This window comes from Myodes glareolus, chromosome 9 (assembly GCF_982192425.1).
Source record: "Myodes glareolus chromosome 9, mMyoGla1.1, whole genome shotgun sequence".
NCBI lineage: Eukaryota > Metazoa > Chordata > Mammalia > Rodentia > Cricetidae > Myodes > Myodes glareolus.
The window spans coordinates 77,721,693-77,742,757 of record NC_142034.1 but is presented as its reverse complement, the minus strand read 5'-3'; the positions used below and the strand labels follow the sequence as shown (position 1 = coordinate 77,742,757).

The 21,065-nt window shown below is 44.4% G+C and overlaps 1 long non-coding RNA gene across 2 annotated transcripts in view; it reads left to right on the top strand.

Annotated features, from left to right (window-relative positions):
- Window positions 1-7,843: 7,843 nt before the first annotated feature.
- The window catches only part of LOC125401618 (uncharacterized), a 159,215-nt gene continuing 145,993 nt past the window's right edge, over window positions 7,844-21,065 (top strand). Inside the window, exon 1 of one of the 2 annotated variants that reach the window (XR_015738888.1) lies at window positions 7,844-7,913. This is a non-coding gene — a long non-coding RNA (uncharacterized LOC125401618). The remainder of the gene's footprint in view (window positions 7,914-21,065) is intronic. The other variant, XR_015738889.1, reaches the window with a different exon arrangement.

Genomic DNA, 21,065 nt, shown 5'->3' with positions numbered 1-21,065 from the left:
GGTTAATGAATAAGGAACTGCTTTGAGCCTATGACAAGGGCAGAACAGAACTAGGCGGGAAAAGCTAGGCTATATGCTGGGAGGAAGAGGGTGGAGTCAGAGAGAAGCCATGGAGCCACAGGACATATTCGCTGGGAACTTTATCTGGTAAACCATGGCCATGTGGTGATATACAGATTAATAGAAATGGGTTAAATTAATATAAGAGTTCACCAATAAGAAGCTAGAACTAAGGGGCCAAGAAGTGATTCAATTAATACAGTTTCTGTGTGATTATTTTGGGTCTAAGCTAGATGGGTGGCCGGGAACCAACAAGTAGCCTCCTCCAACACCTAGTAATCCCTAACCTCACGTCAGGGAAATCTTGCAGTCAAGAAGGAACTTTTTCAAATGGGAATCTTTCAGTCCTGGATCTGAAGAAATTCTTTTGTGGGTAGCCCAAGGTATGAGTTGAGCATCTGACATTTTTTTAAGGACCCAAAGAAACTATAAAACACATCCAATGTTTTTACCAGAATTTTGAGGGTGATTCCCCCTAGAGTTGCCACATGTCACTGGGGAAGCTGGGGTTTTAGAGTTCTTAGTCTAGTTAATAAAATAATTTAAGAAATGTACTTAAAAGAGAAGCTGAAAGATAATTTTATTAGTGTTTTAGATATTTGTTTATGAAAAACTCACTAAGTGTGGTGATACACATCTTTAATCCCAGCACTTGGGAAGCAGAGGCAGGTGGATCTCTGTAAATCTGAGGCCAGCCTGGTCTACATAGTGAGTTCTAGGACAGCCAGGGCTACACAGAGAAACCCTCTCTTGAAATAAACAAACTAACAAACAAATAAACAAGCTCCCAAGCTCTAAAGCAGGAAAGCTGTGACTCTAGATGGTCACCTGGAGGAAGGAGATAGAGAGGATGGAAAGCCTTTGAGTTAGGCCAGCATGCAGACCAGCCACACAACGAGCAGACAGCCACCCAATAGATGGACAGCCTCACAGAGGGATGCACTTTAAAGAAAGAGAGAAATCTAAAGTGATGGGGAAATGGTGCTTAGGACAGAGATAGAGGCAAAGGGAAAGTTACGATTTTGGGGTAATCAGAGAAGTGAACAAATTTAGGGAGTTGTCTGGCTGCATCTCTGTAAGCGAGGTGGAGGAATTCTGGGAAGGGAAAGAAGAAACACATTAAAGGAATGAATCACGTTTCCTCCCTTCTCTCTAGCATGGCTACCTGTGAACCTGCCTTCCTAAAGGGTGGTCTCTTGGGCAGATGATTGCCCAGTCCAACAGGATTCACTCTCAAGGGGACAAAGGCATGTCTCCATCAGTGGTGGATTCCATTCTTTAACACAAGAACAGCACCCATCCACCCCTGTGCCAGCCTGGCTGTTTCTAAGCTGTGTGCTTCAGACCAGCGGCCACCACACCAGCTGAGCTTGTTAGGAATATGGATTTCTGCCCTCACCCTGTGCCAGCTGAACCAGAAACTTCAGGGAGAACCTGATGACCTGGGCTTTAGCAAGCTCTTACAGAGTAATAGCTCCAAACCGGCGTGGTCTCCCTCTCTCAGACTATGTGGTGGCAAGCCTGGATGAACAGACGTTAGGAGCTTCCTGAATCAGCAGGCCTGCCTACTGTAGATTCAACTCTCAGGTGATTCACCTACTTTTGAAGTATCTTCCTCCCAGGAACCTCTAGCTACAGCTTTTTCCCTGCTAAGGTTTTTTGCCATGAACCGGCAGAGATATTTCTCCTCAGCACAAGCCAGAGGTTCCTGGTTCCTGACTTTCAGCTCCTAAACCCTTCCTGGGGTCAGATGACACACTGATGACCTCAGCAGCCAGGCAGTCGATGGAGCAAATGGAGGAGTTGAAGGTCATTACAGACAACAAAAATGTGTATATGCGTGTGTGTGTGTATGCTAATAGGACATAAAATTTCCATTAGTTAAACTATGTCCCATGCAAACAAACAGATGATGTGGGTTAGGACAAGGAGAGGCCAGCTGTCGACAATAAAGTGAAAGCTAATTTAAAAACCAACGGGATATAGCTCAGTGGTAGAGCATTTGACTAGCATGGGCGAGGCCCTGGGTTCCATATCCAGCACTGCTGAAGTGTACTAAGACTCCTTGATTAGAGCTGGGTTTTGGTGCTGTCATTTCCTTTTCTTCGTGTAGTCAGGATGAACTTGTAGCTCTGTGCAAACAACCTTCTAGCATCCGTTTTGTGTTAGAATGGAGGTGTGTGTGTGTGTGTGTGTGTGTGTGTGTGTGTGTGTGTGTTATTAAGGAGTTTAAAATCTAAAGGAGACAGAGCACACCTAGTGAAAATGGTGGGCTGGAACCCTGTTGTTTCCTGTTTCCACAAGGAAAGGCTGATTCACAGTGGCTCTTACAGCTGTCATCTTTAGAGGAAAGCCACAATCTACACAGTCTAACCCTGAGGATTTATAGCAGCCTAGTTTTCCAACCTTGGCCTTTGAATGAAATAGGTAATGCAATCATCCGAGGTCTAAACGGCATCCTGGACACTCAGCTAAGAGTTTCAAGGCAAGCCTCTAATCCGGCAGCAATACGTCAAAGCTGGTTTGTTACCCCTTATTCAGAGTTCAGTATACCAAAGCGTAAACACAGAAGAACTCACTCAAGGTCACGTAGTCTAACCTCCTGCAACAGAGCCAGGCCTTGAATCAAACCTGAAGGACCCTCTTTTTGTTTTGCTTTGCTTTTTCGAGGTAGGGTCTAGTGTGTTCCATGCTGGCTTTGAACTTGCTATGTCGCTGAAGATGACTTTGAAGTCCTGGTTTTCCTGTCTCCATTTCCCAAGGGCTGGGGTTATCCAATGCTCTGGCCTCTACCCTGAGCTTTCCAGTGAGGGTTTTAGTTGATGGCTTCACGCACTGCTTCTCCTGCCTTGACCTTCACTGGACCTAAGTGGACTTTAGTTTACTAAGATCGCTGGCAATCTGAGCGTATTGACTGTTCTCTAACTGCACCCCCTTTGCAACTCACTGTTCCTTGTCCCTGTGTTATTGACTCAGAACCCAATTTGCATTTGCAGAGAAAGCAGCAGAGGAGAACCTGGCAGGAGCCTTAATGAAGCCAGGTGGGACACATTTAAGTGGGAATGTGTGGAAGTAACTCACTAAGAGCCGAAGCCAGCTGTCAGCGGGCTTAATGAAAGGTTAACAGGAACTCGGCAATGGCTGGCTGGGGAGGCTCTTTGTCTCTCTAAAGAAAACAGAAAGTTGAGAAGTGGGCTCCCCGGGTGGACACAAGAGCAGAAGGAGGAAGCCACTTGAAACCACGGGACGGAATCTGTAAAGAGAGGTTTCATTTAGCTTTGTAAACACGCCACAGTCTTGAAAGGGAAAAAGAAAATGCCATCAGCTCTCCTTGCTTTGAGCGGCAGAGGACGGCAGGGGGAAGTGTTCCCCAATAAAAGGAATGCTAGTGCTGTATTGCAGAAGCCCTGGGGAGCCCTGAGATGATTACTCATGTAACAGAAGGTTGGTGGGAGCGAAAAGGCTCCGTTCTGAATCAGTGCACATTATCAATATTGGAAATGGAATAGCTGGGCCAGAGGCCCTTACGCTGCTTTTATCTCAAATCCCATTACTCAGCTGAAGAAACTGAGGCCAACGAAGGAGGCAATGAGTTGCTCTGGGCCAGACAACAATCAGGCCTTATGGGGACCTCACTTAAAACTGCAGTCCCTTAAACCTACCCTTGAAATGTCATTAACTTGATTCCTGGATATTTTCCAAGTTCTCCGGATCTTCCTGGTTATCACCGACCTTCTATGCCCACTCAAATCCACGAATCCATTAGGTTCTTATTGGTGTTGCCACACATCTCAACATTTCTTCCCTTAACTATACATCCTCGCCATCTTCCTTAGCACCCTTCTGACCCGTGATGCACTACCGCTTCTGGAAAGAGGAACTGGAGTGTGCAAGTCCATGGCCAGGCTGCTCTGTGACTCTCTTAACCTCCTGACCACAGGTTAATGTGTCTGGGTTTGTCTGGGACTTTTCCGGTTTTAAAAGTCCCAAACCTAGCATGCTGAAGAAGCATCCGCTGGCTGGTCCTAGGCAAGCACTGATGACAACTCAATCTACATCCACACTGCAGAGCAGAGACAAGCCCGCATAGACCTTGCACTTGACTTTCTGATCCTGATCACTTTTTCCTGAGACTCTGAAGTAGGTGAGATCCAGGGTTTGAATGGGGTACTATCTAATCTGGATTCTAGAGCCTTCCAGTTTTTTTTTTTTTTAAGAAAAGTGGGACTCAAATCACCTCCTTGGAATGCAGAATCATAGGCCCCACTTTAACCCAATTGGGTAAGAACCTTTAATGTGACTTGTATGATCTTAAGCCAACTTATGCATATCAGTTCTAAGAGCTCCGGTTGAAGACATTGATTTTCAAACTTAGCCACAATCATCTGGGGACTTAAAAGAGTACTATCATGTGGCTTTTCCTCTGAGGTCCAGATTTGATTGGCTTGGGGAGATCTGACTGTCAGGAGTTCTTAAAGTACCCATGCTTGCTGACCACTGTTCAGGACAAAGGTAGCTTTGTTCCAGACAGTAATGTCGATTAATCAGGGTAAGGCTTGGCCTGAAGTTACAAGGCTTTGTGTTTTTAGTGCTCCCAAATGATTTTGCTCAAAGAAATGATCAATGAAATGCTCAGAAAAATCTGAGAGACAAGATAATGACCAATTATTATGAAAGATTCCCATTAAAGTAAGTAAAGTTGAGCGGGGGTGGGGGGGGTGGGGAGATGACTTGGTGCCTGAAGTGCTTCCTGTACAAGAGTGAAGACCAGTGTCCCAGCAACCATAGAAAAGTTGTCTCCAATCTCAGTGCTCTGTAAGCAGAAAGGAGGATACCTGGGTCAAAGCTACTAGCTAGACAAGATGAATCCGTAATCTCTGGGTTCAGGGAGAGACCTTGCTTTCAAAAATTAGGTGTAGAGTCAAGAAAGAGACTCAGCATCAACGTCTGGCCTTCACACACATATATACACATGTTCCTACCACATGGAAACATTCGTACACACACACACACACACACACACACACACACACACATACACACACACAAGTAAAAGTCAAAAGTCAAAATCTAACATATATACATATATATTCTAACAGGTATAAGATCCACCTTCTTTTTTATAGATATAGTGGAATACCCTTATTGATGAGCAAATATTGTCTTCATGAGACTGTATTCAACTGCAAGAAAGAGAACACAAAATTAGTGACCAGTTAGCCGAGATTGGATTGACTTCATGTAACTAGAAGTTTGGGAATAAGGCTGTTCCAGGTTTGGTTCAACTTCATTGAATTGAGTCATGATTCTATGACTTTCTTGGCGCCTGTCTCATGGTTGCAGGGTGGCTGCTGCAACTCAAATATGTTTTCACACAGCAAGGACAGAAGTGACTAGTGGGGATTTCCCTCAGATGTGACTCCGTGTAAAAAAGAACTCTCTCACCTAAGTTACTAGAAGGCTGTGTCATATTTCTCATTGTCTGGAACTGGGCAATGGATCCAGTCCTTGGTGGAGTGATTGACACTGGACAAGCTCATTTGCATCCATGTCTTCTGTCTTCTAGGATCTGCACATAGCATTCCAAACATAGGCTGCTTAGTGTGGGTGAAACTGGGAGGTTGCTAGATAACATTGACTTGGCTATATGCATTCATCCACCGAGAGTGTACTAGTTGGCTCCTATCTGCCAAAGAGCTGGGGTGTAACAAGAGCAAGAAAGCTCCAAGCTCTGTTCCAAGGCGGATTGAAGGCAACATGACCAATTTTTTTTTTTAAATTTGTATTCTCTACTTCATGATTTCAAGTGGCTGGAACATTTATGAAGTCTCCAAGGGACAACAAGAGAATGAAATAAAACTTTAGAAATTCTGTGCATATTTTTTCTTGAAACTTTTGATATAGGAACATTGGGGTGTTTTTGAGAACGGAACTTTTCTCAGAGAGCTAGGACTCCAGAAACAAATGGCCTTCAAAGCCGCCCAGATCCAGTGGCTTTCAGGTTCTCATCTTACGGATTCCAAGAACGAAATTCACAGACCACAATGGATATATTTAAGAGAGAAGTTTATTATAGGTAAAGGGATATATATTCCACTGAAACCCAGAGGAGGCACCTGGACACTTGGCTGGGCCGAATGGACTAAGGGTCATTGGGCTCCCTATTCCTCTCTTTGTTTTCTGTCCTAAGTGCTGTAAATAATTCCCAGACTAGTGGCTTGATGAGATCTTATTTCCTAGGACCCTTCCTAATATATGAGGCTCCATGTTCCCACACTTGTGCATTCTCTCTCTCATAATGTATACCAGACACTTCTCTAAACTGTGGGGGGTCTCTGAAAACATGCCAGCCAGCAGAGTGTCGTTCAACCAGAGACAAGAAGGAAGTTCCATTCGACCTGACTCAGTAGCCAGATACTGGTTCAAACTTAGAGTATCTGACATTGACATTGAATAATTTATTTCAGGCATATTTAAGCATGGAACAATTTGGAAAAAAGTTCCTTAGTGATAACCCAATCCCATGTATACAACAAAGTTTAGACATGATTACACCGAAACTCTTTGTAAAGCACATCAGCCCTTCTCCAAAGATGCGATCTGTAATTGACTACGTGTGACCCTTAAGGGTCTGGGAGAGGATCTGGTGTGGTTTTAGTCAAATAGATAGCACAAAGGTCACGTGGCTATTACTACTTCCACTCTCAACCCTCTGGGCAGAAAGAAATCAGGTCTCCCGTTGAAGAGACAACCCTGCATGCTTAACATTCCTGCTTATCTGTGAGCACAAGGGCCTCCTGCCATCTACATCACTGTTTGATTTTTGTAGTGGTGCAGATCAAACCCAGGCAGGCACGTGCGGGGCATCACCCACTCCATCAATGAGATACGTTCCTACCCCATGGTTTCGTCTACTCTGAGGTAGTTGGTGGTTTCATTCGATTTATTTGAGAAATGAAGGACTAGGAGCTGAGACAGATGCCTCGTTGGCCCATAGCCAATCTGGAATTCAAACTGTGCCATGACTCAGGCTCAGGGCTTTCCTCCTGAGCCTCTTCAGTTATGTAAAGGTACCTACACAACCCTTGTGACAGAAAGTGACTGTCATTCTAGCTGCTTGGGAGCCTGAGACAGGTGACTCACAAGTTCTAGGCCAAGCCAGGAAAACTTGGTAGATGTGGTTTCAAACTAAAAAAAAAAAAAAAAAAAAAAAAGACAGGCAGACAGACAGAAAAAAAGGAGGAAGGAAGGAAGAAAAAGGAGAAAGAGACCTTGGTAATCTCTTGGTGATTCCACTTTTACCTGCAGAAAGCAGGAAGGACCACTCGGCCATGAGCTTTAGGGTTCTTACATTTCTCTTTAGTTACCTTAGCTAGAGGACTGGGTTTTCTTCACCCTAGTTTTTTGATTCCTTCTAACCTAGGGGTTGGGGGAGTGGTGAAGAGCACAAAGCTTGGAGGATCTGGGGGGCTTCTGGGTCTTACATTCTTAAGGGGAGTCGCACTTTCACTTACCCCCAAGTGAGGCCATAGATTTTGTGTACAGAGAAGGGATGGTAAAATTCAACGTGTGAATTCTGATACAAATTTAGCTGCCTTCGGCTTTGGAAATTTTACCTTGAAAGACTTCACCAGGAAAGGAGGCCAGGGATGGTGCGGGAGAATTATCTGTATTCTGTCAATCATATTTTAATAAAACACTGATTGGCCAGGCAGGCAGTATAGGCGGGAAAGCCAGACAGGAAGTAGAGGTGGAGCAAAGAGACTGGGAGTATTCTGGCAAACAGGAAGCTCCCTCCGCAGTTCTGCCCAGACCACCGGAGAGGAAAGATGTAAGCTGCCCGGCTGAGAAAGGTACTGAGCCGTGTGGCTAACGTAGATAAGGATAATGGGGTAACATAAGTTATAAGAACTATTAAGTAGCCTGACCTAATGGGCCAATCAGTTTATAACCTTTGAAGTCCTGTGTGTGATTTTCCTTGGGAGCCGGTTGTGGGGTACTGGGTGGGACAGAACCCCAATAAGCTGGCCCCTCATATTACACAGGGAGATGAAGCACCTGGCAAAGTTCCTGCACGTAACCATGAGGCCCTGAGTTCTATCCCCAACGCTCAAAGGAAAAACTGGGCAAGACAGCAAGCGTTTGTAATCTCTGGGCTGGGGGTGGAGACAGGTGGCCCCCAGGCTTTGCTGCCTGCAGAGACTAATGTCCTTGGTGAATACTGGGTTCAGGGAGAGATCCTTTCACAACAAAACATAACAAAATAAAACAAAAACCCCCAGAGCATCAGGGTAGAGAGCAACTGAAGAAGACCCCAGAGGGCTGACCTTTGGTTGCCACATGTATGTGAACATACATGTACACATATACACAGCACGCTAAAGCTAGAGCGGGACTGGACTGGAATCCCCTCTCCTGCACCGTCTCTTGGCTGGCAGTCCTCCTCAATCATAAATACGGAGGCAAAAAAAACATCATAGGGTGTTGTTGTTGGGGCTTTGGCAGTCAACCTCTTCCTAGACTTAATCTCAGGTAATTTATTCCCTGAGATCCCAGGAAATGCCTGAAAGACATTCCAGAAGCTTCAGGCAGCTGCTGGGGATTAGAAAGGACAGTCAACTGTTGCTTTGCTGCAACTCCCTTTGTTTCCTGGGTGGTGGTGGCACAAGCCTTTAACCCCAGACAAAGAGAGATGGATCTGTGTGAGTTTGAGACCAACCTGGTCTACAGTGTGAGTTCCAGGACAGGTTCAAAGCTACAGAGAAACCCTGTCTCAAAAAACAAACAAACAAACGAACAAACACTCCCTCTCAAAAAACAAGAAACAAAAAAGCAATTCCCTTTGTTTTCTGGAGTGAATGAAGTTTCTTAATCAGCCAAAGACTCAGCATCAACTACTGGTAAAGTCGCCATTGCTGCTTTAAAGTCTGGTGCTGAAAATGTTTGCTGCCTGTGAGTACACAGATAGGACATAGAACTTGGAGTCAAACTGGCCTAGATCCTGAAGAGCCCATTGCCCAGCTGGGTGGCCCTAGAGGGTTGTTTCTTTTCCTTTGTCTCCCTTCCATCCTTTCCAATGGCTATGTGGAAGGATACTGGTACCCTGTGAATAAGTAAATCATGGATGGAGAGATGCTGACAAGACTGTCAGTGTGGTACCTGGTCCAGGGAGGGATTCCATGATGAGCCAGCATCTCTGTTAGGTGCCTGGAGACATCCGCACATGTTTATTGATGTTTGCTGATAGGAGCTATGTGGGTTCCATGAAGGGACAGGCGTACCTGTTGTGCTTGGAGGAGAGTCAAGTTGGACCTGGATGTTGTGGGTTATCTCGGAAGCTGAGTTCATGGCCATTAGTCTGTAGTCTGGTGTGTTTGAGAATCCTAGGATCGTATGGAAAGCACATATCTTGGCTTGGCTCTTCGAGTTGCTGACCTGACAGACCTGGGAAGGGAAAGCACACCCTGCGTTTGTGATGGCTCTGTCTACTAGAACTCTTACGTAGAAGCCAGAGAGGCACAATCTGACATTCTGTCTCCCAGGGCTCATGCCAGCCATGCTGATCCCTGCCTATGATCGTCTTTCCATCCTTTCCTGAGCATTTGTCAGCTTCTGGGTCCTGTTTAACTCTTTCTTGTCCTCCTGTGTCCATCAACCCTAGGGTTTGTACCCTCTTCATCTCTGGTTCTTTCCCCTCGCTTGTTGCTTCTGGTTTACAGCTAAGTTTCTGGAACATTCCTAACTTCACTGATTTTGTTCTAAGTTCTCTCTCTCTCTCTCTCTCTCTCTCTCTCTCTCTCTCACACACACACACACACACACACACACACACACACACACATATACTGCGCCTTGCCACCTTGCTGTAGTAGTCCTTCTAGAGCTTTTGACACCCTTGGTTTCGATGCTCTGGGAAGGGTGCAGGTGTGGCAGAGTAGCCCCAGAGAAGAGTACCCCTCTTTGGAGGGTTTGGTGCCTGGTGGGAGCATGGGGAAGGTTGGAAACTTCACAGTAAGGCAACTCAGGGGCAGGCCTATGCCTGAAGTCACCACTTCTCACAAGCAGGGTGGCCATGTTGAGGCCAGACACCTGGGAAGGGGAAGGGGTTACCCTCTATGAACTCTTCCCAGCTCTTCCTGCACCTACTCAAAAGGCTTTTCTGCCTGCCACACCATCCTCTTTTGACTCTCCTTTATGAATGGTATCAGCTACCTCATACTGGGCTTCCAATACAGTGGAAAATCTCAGAAGACGGCTGAGTGCACCCTTCTGTACTTGAAGAAAGGTTGCAAAGCACCAGATATGTAGAGTGTAGACAACAGGTTGAGAGTTCCTTATCTCTAAGATATACGCTAGAAGTTATTTTTATAAAGATTTATTTTAATTTTATATGTATTAATATTTCGCTGACATATATGTAGGTGTGCCATGTCTCAGCTTGGTGCCAGAGAAGAGTGTTGGGTCACCTGGAACTGGATTTACAGACAGTTGTGAGCTGCCATGTGGGTCTTCGGAACGGATGACAGGCCCCGCTACAATAGCAACAAGTGATTTTTAATTGTCAAACCTTCTCTCTAGTACCTAGAAGTTATTTTTTTACATTTCAGCATTTTAGATTTATTTTATTTTATATGTGTGTTTCCCTGCATGTATGTTTGTGCGCGCCTGGTGGCCACAGCGGTCAGAAGCTGTCCGATCCTCTGGAGTTGGGGTTACAGATGATTGTTAGTCAGTACGTGCATGCTGGGAACCAAACCTGGAACCTCTATACAATCAGTAACTTCTCTCAACTGCCAAATCGTCTCTCCAACTTCATATTTTAATTTTAAATCCATCTTATACTTCAGTTCTCTGTGGAGTTTCCCATTCCTACTGAAGGACGGAGACCAGAAGATAAACGTTCTGACTTCTGTCTGGAGTCTGGTTATTTTAGGTTTTATAGTGTGTTGAATCAGATATCACGCCATTATTTAAACTTACATTTCCCTGGAGACCCAAACAGTGGAAAATGGCACACAGGAAAAAAGCAAATGAAAACTACAATCAAAGCCCACTTTTAAAAGGCAGACAAGCTGGGCACAGTGGCTCAAGCCTTTAGTCCTAGCACTGGGGAAGCAGAGGTCAGCCTGGTCTACATCGTAAATTCCAGGAGCCAGGGTTACACAGAGAGAACCCTGTCTCAAATAAATAAATAAATAAATAAATAAAACAGACCAAAACAACAAAAAGACAATGACAAGCCCTTCAAGGACTGGGAGAAATCAAACCCTTCACACACTGTTGGCGAGAGTTGTACGGGTGCACAACTCTTGCGTGAATGTCTAAGAGTTGTGCAATATGGCACCTCGTATCACTATTTATCACCGCCATCACATAGAAATAACCCCATGGCCTGTGAATTGGTAGTAAAGATGATAGATGTGTGCAAGCAGGGAAATCCCATTCAGTATTAAAAAGCAGCTGCAAGAAGGATGAATCCGAAGGATGAATGCGAAAGAGAGACAGTAGACTGGAAAGACGGCTGCTTGGCTCCCTTGACAGGAAACAGCTGCACATGCAAATCTGTAGCGGCATCAAGATCAGTGGCTGTGCTGTGCTGGGGGTGAGAGCAGGAGTGGGTGTGATTAGCGACGGCACTAGGGTTCTTTGTGGGTTAGCTATGAATGTTCTAAACTCAGCTTACCATGCCGCTTACGTAATTCTGAAAACAGAGAAAACCACTGGTTATATTCTTAAAGTGGAATTCACAGTTTGTACCCTGTAGCTCAGTGGAGTTCTTTAGCATGTTGTTGGATTAAGTGAATGTGGGACCTTGCCCACCCTAGAACAAGACCACCATATTTGCGTGCTTGCAGCTGGAGAGCACAATAATTTTGGATAGCATTGTCTTACCCAGTTGCTTCATACTGAATCTGTGGTGAGCAAAGTTTTTCTGACACATATTTTTGGCATATTGTTATGACTAAGAGGATTTTGACAGTACCTGAAAGAGTCAAACTTCTGTGTATGGTGTGTGTTACAATTTTAAAAATGGTGGGTGAGAGAGAGAGAGAGAGAGAGAGAGAGAGAGAGAGAGAGAGAGAGAGAGAGGAAGAGAGAGAGAGAGATACTGCAGAAGCTAGAGCTTGCCTGTGGTGTTTTTATGGGGGGGGGGCAGAGAGAGAGGAGAGAGGAAGAGAAAGAAGGAAAGAAGATAGTGAACAGGTGGGCTTCTGCCCTTTAAAAGGGAAAAGCACAGAGCGTGAACACAGAGACCACAGCATGCCAGGGTAAGCGCATAAATCCTGGGGTAACACATTCTGCCAAGATTCCAGGGGTGGGCCCGGTGTGTATGAATGCTAACATTGTGTGTATGTATGTGTGTGTGTGTTGCTTGTGTGTGTGCACACATGCCAAACAGGGAGGAATGGAAGGAAAACAGGAAGGCAAAGGAAGATTGCTGAGTTTGAGGCCAGCCTTGTCTCTGCAGTGAATTTCATACCAGCAAGGGCTATATAGTGAAGCCCTGTTCCAAAACAAATGGGGCTAGAGAGATGGCTCAATGGTTAAGAGCACTGGCTGCTCTTCCAGAGGACCTGGGTTCAATTCTCAGCACCCACACGGCAGCTCACTACTGCCTGTAACTCCAGCTTCAGTGGGATCTGATGCCTTCACACCAATGCACATGAAATCAAGTTAAATAAATTTAAACAAACAACACCCTCCCTAAATCTCAAGCAAACATACAACAACAGCAAACAAAAATAAAATAAACCAAAGGCAATGTGATAAATGAAAAATTTAAAATCAGCATTGGTGGGTTTATTATATACACATAAAACACAACATTTTGGCAGGAAGCTGTTGGGCCTTCTCCGAGGGGGTCTTCTCTACTTGGAGATCCAGGCCTTTGTGGGGGCAAGTGTGTTGCACAGCAATTCCCTTCAGATTAAAACATTCCCTTAGGAAGGAGAGGGTAGCCTTGTGAGACATAGGAAATAACACATCTTGGAAAGATGAATGTAGAAGACTCACCAGGGCCACTCTCTAAGGCGATGGAAGCCACGAACAACTTAAGCTCTGGAGCTTTAGCCTTCTGAGCAGCTAAGCCCCTGTGAGGAGACTCTCAGACTGGGTGAGCTGCTTGCAAGTCTTGCAGAGAGTTATGGGCTTGCAGCTTTTGGGAGTTGTCACTACATGTTGGCTCTCGGGTGACTCAGCTGTATGTGAATCATCCATGTGTCTGTAAGTAACCCCTTGCCAAGTTGAGCTTGGATAGAATCATTACTTTTGTCTCTCGTGAGCCCGATCTGGGGTTAGTAGTTGTGTGCGTTGTGTTTCCCCAGAAAGAATTGAAGCAGTATTGTTTCTGCTGAGATACTGGTGGCATAAGCCTGGGAGTCAAGCCTGGTGAGACTAACACTGAGGAAACCCTGACCTGGACCAAGAGTCTGTGAGTCTGACAAAGACCACTAACCCAAATCATCATGGCCAAATTAATTAAAACAAACCATTAATTAAAGCAAGCTTGCGTGTTCATGTACACCGGTTGTCTCTTTGTAAAGTCAGGGTTCAAGAGATCAGTGTTGAGCATGGGGAAGATAGGGGTTTTTGTAGGTTAGGAGTAGGGGGTTCCCAAATGGGGGATTTGGTGTGTAAATAGGCAAGATTACAGACGCAGAATGTAAGCATGACACGTTGGTCATAGTAACTTCCTGAAACAAAGACATGGCGGCAAGGTGACGGTCTACTAACCTTTGAAATAAAGGCATAGTCGCCATTTCCTGCAACAGGCAGTACAGAACCATTTGTAGTTAAGGTTACAGGAGGGGCTTAGCCCAGTCCTTGAGAAACAGATTTAATCATAAACAGGAATGAATTTGATTTGTCTGTACTATAAGATTGATCCTTCAGGGTTCCTGTTTCAGGCTTTCAAGTGTAAGATGGGGGCAGGCTGGTTTATCAGAGCTACGTGTGTCTGCCTTCTGGGAGGCAGGAAAACCTTCGCTTTAGATGCTTTCCACTCTAAATCAAATGAGGCAACTGAGAGCCTGCGTGTTTTTGTATTAACAGCAGTGAGTTCTTGTCACTTGAAGACTCAGTTCAATGAAGAGTATCAGATTCAATTTCCAGAGCTTTGGTTATTTAAATAAAATTGTTAAAAATAATTCAATAAGACGCTTGAATACAGAATTAAATATTTTTGGCTTTATTTTATTTTTGCTTTGTTTTGTTTTCTCAAGATAGAGTTTCTCTGTGTAGCTCTGGCTGTCCTAGAACTCAATCTGTAGACCAGGCTGGCCTTGAATTTAACAGAGAACCATCTGCCTCTGCCTCCCGAGTGCTGGGATTAAAGGTATGTGCCACCACACCTCGTTTAAAGAGTTTTAATATTTCACCCTTTTCTCTGCCTTTTGGGGAATGTGTGTGTCTAGTTTAATTCACAAACAAGCAAAATGTATATATTAATCTTTCTATTATTCACAAAGGACGGCACTGTACAGATTGCTAGGTATCTTGTCTTATTTTCCAACACATGAATGCTGGCGATCTGTCTGTCTGTCTGTCTGTCTGTCTACCTGCCTATCTATGTATCTATTTTATTTTTAAGCTTAAGAAGCATTTTATTAGAGTGTGAGAGGACAAACCACTGAGCAATCTGTAAACCCTAGCAGGTGCTGGGAGAAGGAAGTTGGCTAACAGCCAGAAAGACAGCCATGTTTTTAGAGTCATGTTTATAGGCGATCTTCTAAGGTCAGCACATTAAAGTATATTTCATTCACTTATTATTTTTAAATGATGTGTCCTTATATAAATTACTAACATTGAACCATTGAACGATTGGTAGTTCTACGGAGACCAGTTCTTTGTTATTACAATCCACACTACAATGAATATTCTTATATAGATGTTTTTTACCTTTAGTGTGTGAGTGTGTGAGTGTGTGTGTGTATACACGCGTGTGGGCGCACGCGTGCGTGCTGAACATGCATGCCATGGCATGAATCTGGAGGTCAGGAGACAATGTATGGAAGTCCGTGCTCTCCTTTCATCAAGTGTATCTTGCAGTTGAACTCAAATTGTCAAACTTGGTAGCAAGAGCCTTTAAATCCTGTGACATCTTGCTGGCCCCAGTATCTTTTTCTTTTCTTTCTCTTTTTTCTTTTTTTAAAGAAAATGATTTATTATGTGTGTGGGTGTATCTGTGGGTGCAACGTGCCTTAACATGTATGTGCAGATCGGAGAATGACTCACAGGAATCAAGTTTTCCCCTTCCACTGTGTGGGTCCTAGGGGCTGAACTCAAGTTGTGAGCCTTGGCAATGAGTGCCGTCACAGCTGAGTCACCTCACTGGCCTTGGATAGAGACACGTGGAATGGGAGTGTCACAGTGTGGCACGTTCCCCGAAACCTGCTGGCTAAACAGGTTATGTAAACCTGTTTACATAAAATCTTGATAGATTATTATTGGTTCTGTACCAGACAGTGGTTTATCAAAGTCTCACTGATGGCCCCGAGGCTTCTATCACTTTGCTTACAGTTCCATTATTACAGCCAAAACAGTTCGAGGGTGCAGATAGCCCTTCCAGATTAGAAACCATTCAAGGCAAGCGTTCTCAGTTCTAGAATTAACTTGGCTGTGGGTGGCATTTTCTTTAGTTCCGAGCATAATAATTTTTAGTTATTTTGCTAACCCTTTGATTTGTTAATACTACCTTGATTATAGGAGCCAGGGGATGTGGAGGATTGCCACAACACGGTGTCTTCTGGACACAACTGGAATGCTACACTCGTGAGCCTCAGCAGCTTCGGTGGCTTGCACACAATCACACAGTCAGATTCCAGCATGGATGGAGGAAGAGCTCACCAAGAACCCCCCCCCCCCCCGCCGCCTAGATGAGGAACTATGAGTGGCAGATGGTTGCTGAGGGAGGGAGAGGCATGTTTCTTCAGGAATGAGCCTTTTGGTAGGTTGCCCATGTGCCAGTGGTCAGCCCTCCACTCATGTGCTTGTGGGCAACACTAATTGGATTCAGTAGGTTAAATAATAATGATGGTAATAATAATAATAATAACAACAACAACAACAAATAGAGTAGACCAGGATATGAGTTTGAGATGGAAACTTGGAGGCCCAACAAGAGGAGTTGGAGAGGGGAAGAAGGAGGTAGATACAATGAAAATGTATTGTACTCATGTAGGAAATCCTCAAAAAAAAAAAAAAATCTGGTGTTTTGTTTTAGCAATAGGCCCATTGACCCAGAGCATCCAGTCGGCGTTAACAGAACTGATTGTCTGATTGTCCTTGAAAATGCACGTTTCCTAAAGAGCCTTGTTAAAGCTAACCCTTATCAAATTTATAAAGGAAACCATTTCCTTCATAGCAAAGATAAGCAGAACAAACAGTAATAAGATACATTTGTCCCTCATTATCTGTAGGCAGTGGCTCCAGTATCCCCAAGGACTCCAGCTGGACACACAAGTACCTCGTGGAAAATGGTGTCTTATTTGCATATAATCTCTGCAGATTCTCAAAATACCTTAAGCCTTCTGTAGATCACGTGGAAGAGAATGACCAGCCCGTAGAATGGGTAAGGAGGGAAAGGAAGGCTGTCTGAAGGGCTGGGTTTGAGGACATCTAAATATATATTCTTTGCTTCCCCCACACTCTTAAACCCTTTAGAGTTGGGTATGGCACCCAGAGCCTTGAGGCACACAGCACCTTACCCATGCTACAAAAAAGCCATACCCCATTCCCTCCAAAGTCCTTCTTTATTTTGTTTGGATCTGTTCATCTCCAGGGTAAATGCAGAGACAACACACCAGGCAAAGAACTTTATGAACTGGACATAAGGCCGTGCATATTATTAGGTAGACTCCAGGGGATCTGGTGACTTCAGAGGGACTCTCATAACCCTAGACTGTCCATCCTTCAGGGTCAAGTGAGACAGAAATGATTCACACCCAGGCAGGGGAGGCCTTTTTAAATGCAGACATTCATAATGCTTAATCTTGGAATGAATTACTTATAGAGAGTTGGATTATTCACTTTGAACTAAATTATCTCATTTACACAAAACAAGGCTCCCTGACAAGATGCGCGTCCCAGCCCGAGCTGATTAATGAGTTTCTTTGTCGGGATGAATTATCGATTAGACCTTTGTATCATCTGCCTGGGAGACGATGGGAAGTGATTTGATTTAAAAGATTTTTAAGTAGTCAGATCTACATAAATGAAGTTTTGAGTACTGTGCTTTTAGCTCTTCATACTTAATCATCCTGTGAATATGTATGGAAAGTCAATCTGCGTTTATATCACGGTGTTGAGCTATTTTTAGGTCAAAATAAGTAATATTCTCCATCTGTGGATTGGAATGTTTTCTCTCCTTTGGTAGTTATAATTATATATGGTTTAGGTCCAGATGTTTATTTTTTTTAAAGTGGAAAAATTTCCTTTCAAATCAGCTGAAATGCCAAGTGCTTAAACATTTCTCTGAGGTGTTTAATTCTGTAGAATGTTCCCACCCCAATCTCCGCAGTACATAATAGTTAATTAGCATTTAGGATATGCTGAGTACTTTGCTGCGGATGTTTTGTAGCTATATCATTCAATTCTTACAAAATGCTACAAACTAGCTACTATTAATATCTCCATTTTATGAATGAAGAATCTGAAGTGTTGGAATGAATAGTTAGCTTTCTCAAAGCCACAAGAAGCTTGAATTTAAGAATATGTGCTTCTACCTGGATCCGAAGCTTTTGGCCTATACTCTAAACATCCTCCACAAATCTCATGTCATGAAATGTTTTGAGACAATTGCCTGCATAGCAATGTGGGATTCCACCGGCAGTTTTAAGAAGCCACTGTATTACTGTCTCCATGCTTCAGGAGAGGAAAGTTAGACATAGACATAAAAATAGCATGACAGGGGTCACACTGCTTTATACTGAGCATAAAATCATTTTATTACCACAGGACATTAAAGTATTATCTCCAATTAGATAGCTTTCACTAATGCAAAGAGACCTTCGAGTCCCTTCACAGTACCTCCTAGGTCTAAAGGGGATGGAAATGTTGTTGTTGTTGCTACATTACAGACTGTAAACAAAGGAAAGCAAGGTATTTAAATTTTTTTAAAGTCAGACTCTAAACCTACAAATTGGTGGGCTGGAGGGAAATAATTTGGACTCAGTTTGGGAGGCTTTCTCCCCTTCCCTGGAAGAACGCTTCAAAGTTTTAGTAGCCAGGAAGTAGGGGAAAAACATGTTCATTATTAGTCCCTCACAGACGTCTCTACCAAGCCTCAGTCATGGAGGACTTTGGTGAAGATATCTGGTACTTACACAGAAAGACTGCATCATAAATATTTATATCGATGGAACACCCAATAGCTAGAGCTAGGCCTCACTGGTTCCTGAAACAGATGTTCTAAGATCCGACTTTCTCTCTCTCTCTCTCTCTCTCTCTCTCTCTCTCTCTCTCTCTCTCTGTGTGTGTGTGTGTGTGTGTGTGTGAGTGTGTATGTGTCCGTCCCTGTAGAGACCATAGGAGACATTAGGTGTTCTGCTTTGAACTCAGGTCCTCAGGCTTGAACAGCAGATTCCCCTACCCACTGAGCCTTCTCTTCAGTCCTCTGAAAGTCTCTAAAGCACCCCCTGCCCCCGAGAGTCTCTAAAGCACCCCCCAGAGAAGGCCAGGACAGCGCCCTTCCACCCTTGAGCCTTCTGCTCTTCTGCTCCCCTTTTCTTCTGGCTTCAGAGGCACCCCCTCTTTCTGCTCTTCCTGCCACACCCATCCCCACCCCAAGTTTCACACAAAGGTCAGATTCTAGAACAAAAGCGGAAAAACAACAAAGACCTGGTGATATCATGCCCTTGACTTTGTATCAAGAATTCCAAGAGGAATGAGAGGGTTGATATCCATCTACCTGGTCTGGGGGTCCCAGCCAGCCAGGAAGAGAACAGCAGGTGCTCCAAACATCACTTTGCCTCATAGTGTGTTTTCTTCCAAGGAGGGAACCAGCAACACAGTTACAACTGAGCTCTCTTCTTGCCTCGACCAGAGGTATTTAAGTTCACAGGATTTCAACCCACCAAGGAGACTTTGAACTGGATTTGGTGAATGCATAAAGTCCACAAAACCTTTCTGAGGATAAGGCGGGGCTGTGGCACAGAAGGATGAAAGTGCCTAGAACAGTTATCTGTAATCTTAAATTGGAGAGAATTTTCTAGAGATCGGGTGGGATGTATGAGTGGCCATGGAAACAGCTGTTTTTCCTAGTGGAGGTTTTCAAATGCAGACTGAGAGATTACCCGTCAGGACGTCGTAATTTATGTTTAAGTATAATTTAGGGCAGTTGGTCTTGATTTTGTGGATGGTAATGGGGCTCACCATAAGCTTTGGTGCATGCTAGACTGATGCTTGGCCGGAGTCACACTCTCCAGCTAAGATACCTGACACTGAAGGAGAATGTTTATCTCGGGGCTCCTGAGTGTGTGAATGAGTGGGTCTCTGTCTATATCTGTTCCTGGTGCCTTTTCTTGGACTTTCTTCCTTCCATTTGTTTTACCCCATTCCGATTAATTTGTTATTGTTTTATATTATTATATTCTATTTTTTTAAAAAAGAAATGTTTGTATCTAATTGGGGGGGCTTTCAAAACCTTTAATTTTCAAGGCAGGTCATAAGAAGAACATAGCCCATAGTGGGCTTTTATATTTTATAAAGCAAAAGTAGAAATATGTAACATATGAATCATTATGTATCAGCACCTCTTAACTGGTCAAATCAACATGTAGGTTTTTGGTTATTATTGTTGTCGCTTTTTGTTTTTTGCTTTTGAGAGAAGGAAAAAGACAAAAGACAGAAAGGGTGGGTGGGAACAATCAGATGGGCTCACAGCCTGAAGAGGCTGTGGAAAACAAAGATGGTCAGTTCTACACGATGGTAGCCGAGAAGCTGTTTGTCCCGACCCTCTGTGAGCTTCTTATCCTTCCTTCCGAGAAGGAACTTGACTATAGAAGCTCAGCTGTCCCAGGCAGCTGTTTCTTCTGAGTTGCTCAACAGATTCACTTAGGAAAGTCCAGGGAAAAAACAGCCCACTGTCCTCAAGGTCAGCGAGAGGTTTTCTAAGGAGGGGTCTTGTGTAATCCAGTGTTTAGCAGAAAGGCAAGACTGTAGGGCAGTGGCTCTCAATCCATGGGGTTGTGACCCCCTTGGGGGTCCACATATCAGATATTTGCATTTCAAATTATAAATTGTAGCAAAATTGCAGTTAGAAAGTAGCAACAAAACCAATTTAACACAAGGAACTGTATTGAAGGGTCGCACATTTGGAAGGGCGCGGAACACAACTGTAGGGCATTTTAATCTGTGATCTGGAGACCTCACAGAAGAGGCCACTCTTCTCGTGGACGTCACTGCAGACTGTCACAGCTACCCAGGAGGCTGCTCAAATGAAAGTCTAGTTCCAAAGTCTCTGGATGACACGTGGGGAAAGTGGGGGTTGAAAAGGACCAGGCTCAGCCTGGAGCCGAGCCTTCCTGCTGCCCACAGCGAACCCAGATAGCCTGCTCTTTTGCAGGGGTGGTTTCTCTGAGGATGAGTGTCATGCCACCGTTTGAGAAAATCATGGTTCTTGAACACTTTGTAAGGTGTTTTGCAAAGGGAGACTCTTCCCTCATTGCTTGTATCCAGTGCAGTACCTAACTCCCATCACTGCTACTCAATAGTAGAAAAACTCAACTTGTAAAGCCCGTGAACCTGCCCCCACCCCCACCCCCACCCTAGGTCACAGGTCAGCCTTCCTGCATCTCCCACAAGCTTCCAGCTGGTACTCCAGCACCTGCCTGCCTTGCTGTTTGGGGTAGGGGAGCTGTAATCATTACTACTTCTAGCTCTCCCTGACCCCTCCTAGGCAGCTACGCCTCTGATCCTCAAGGCCCCACACCTGAGTGAGGTAGGCCTGCAGGGATCTTATCACGGGGAGAAGGTGGCCCGGGAAGCCGCTTCCGGGCTTCTTTCTT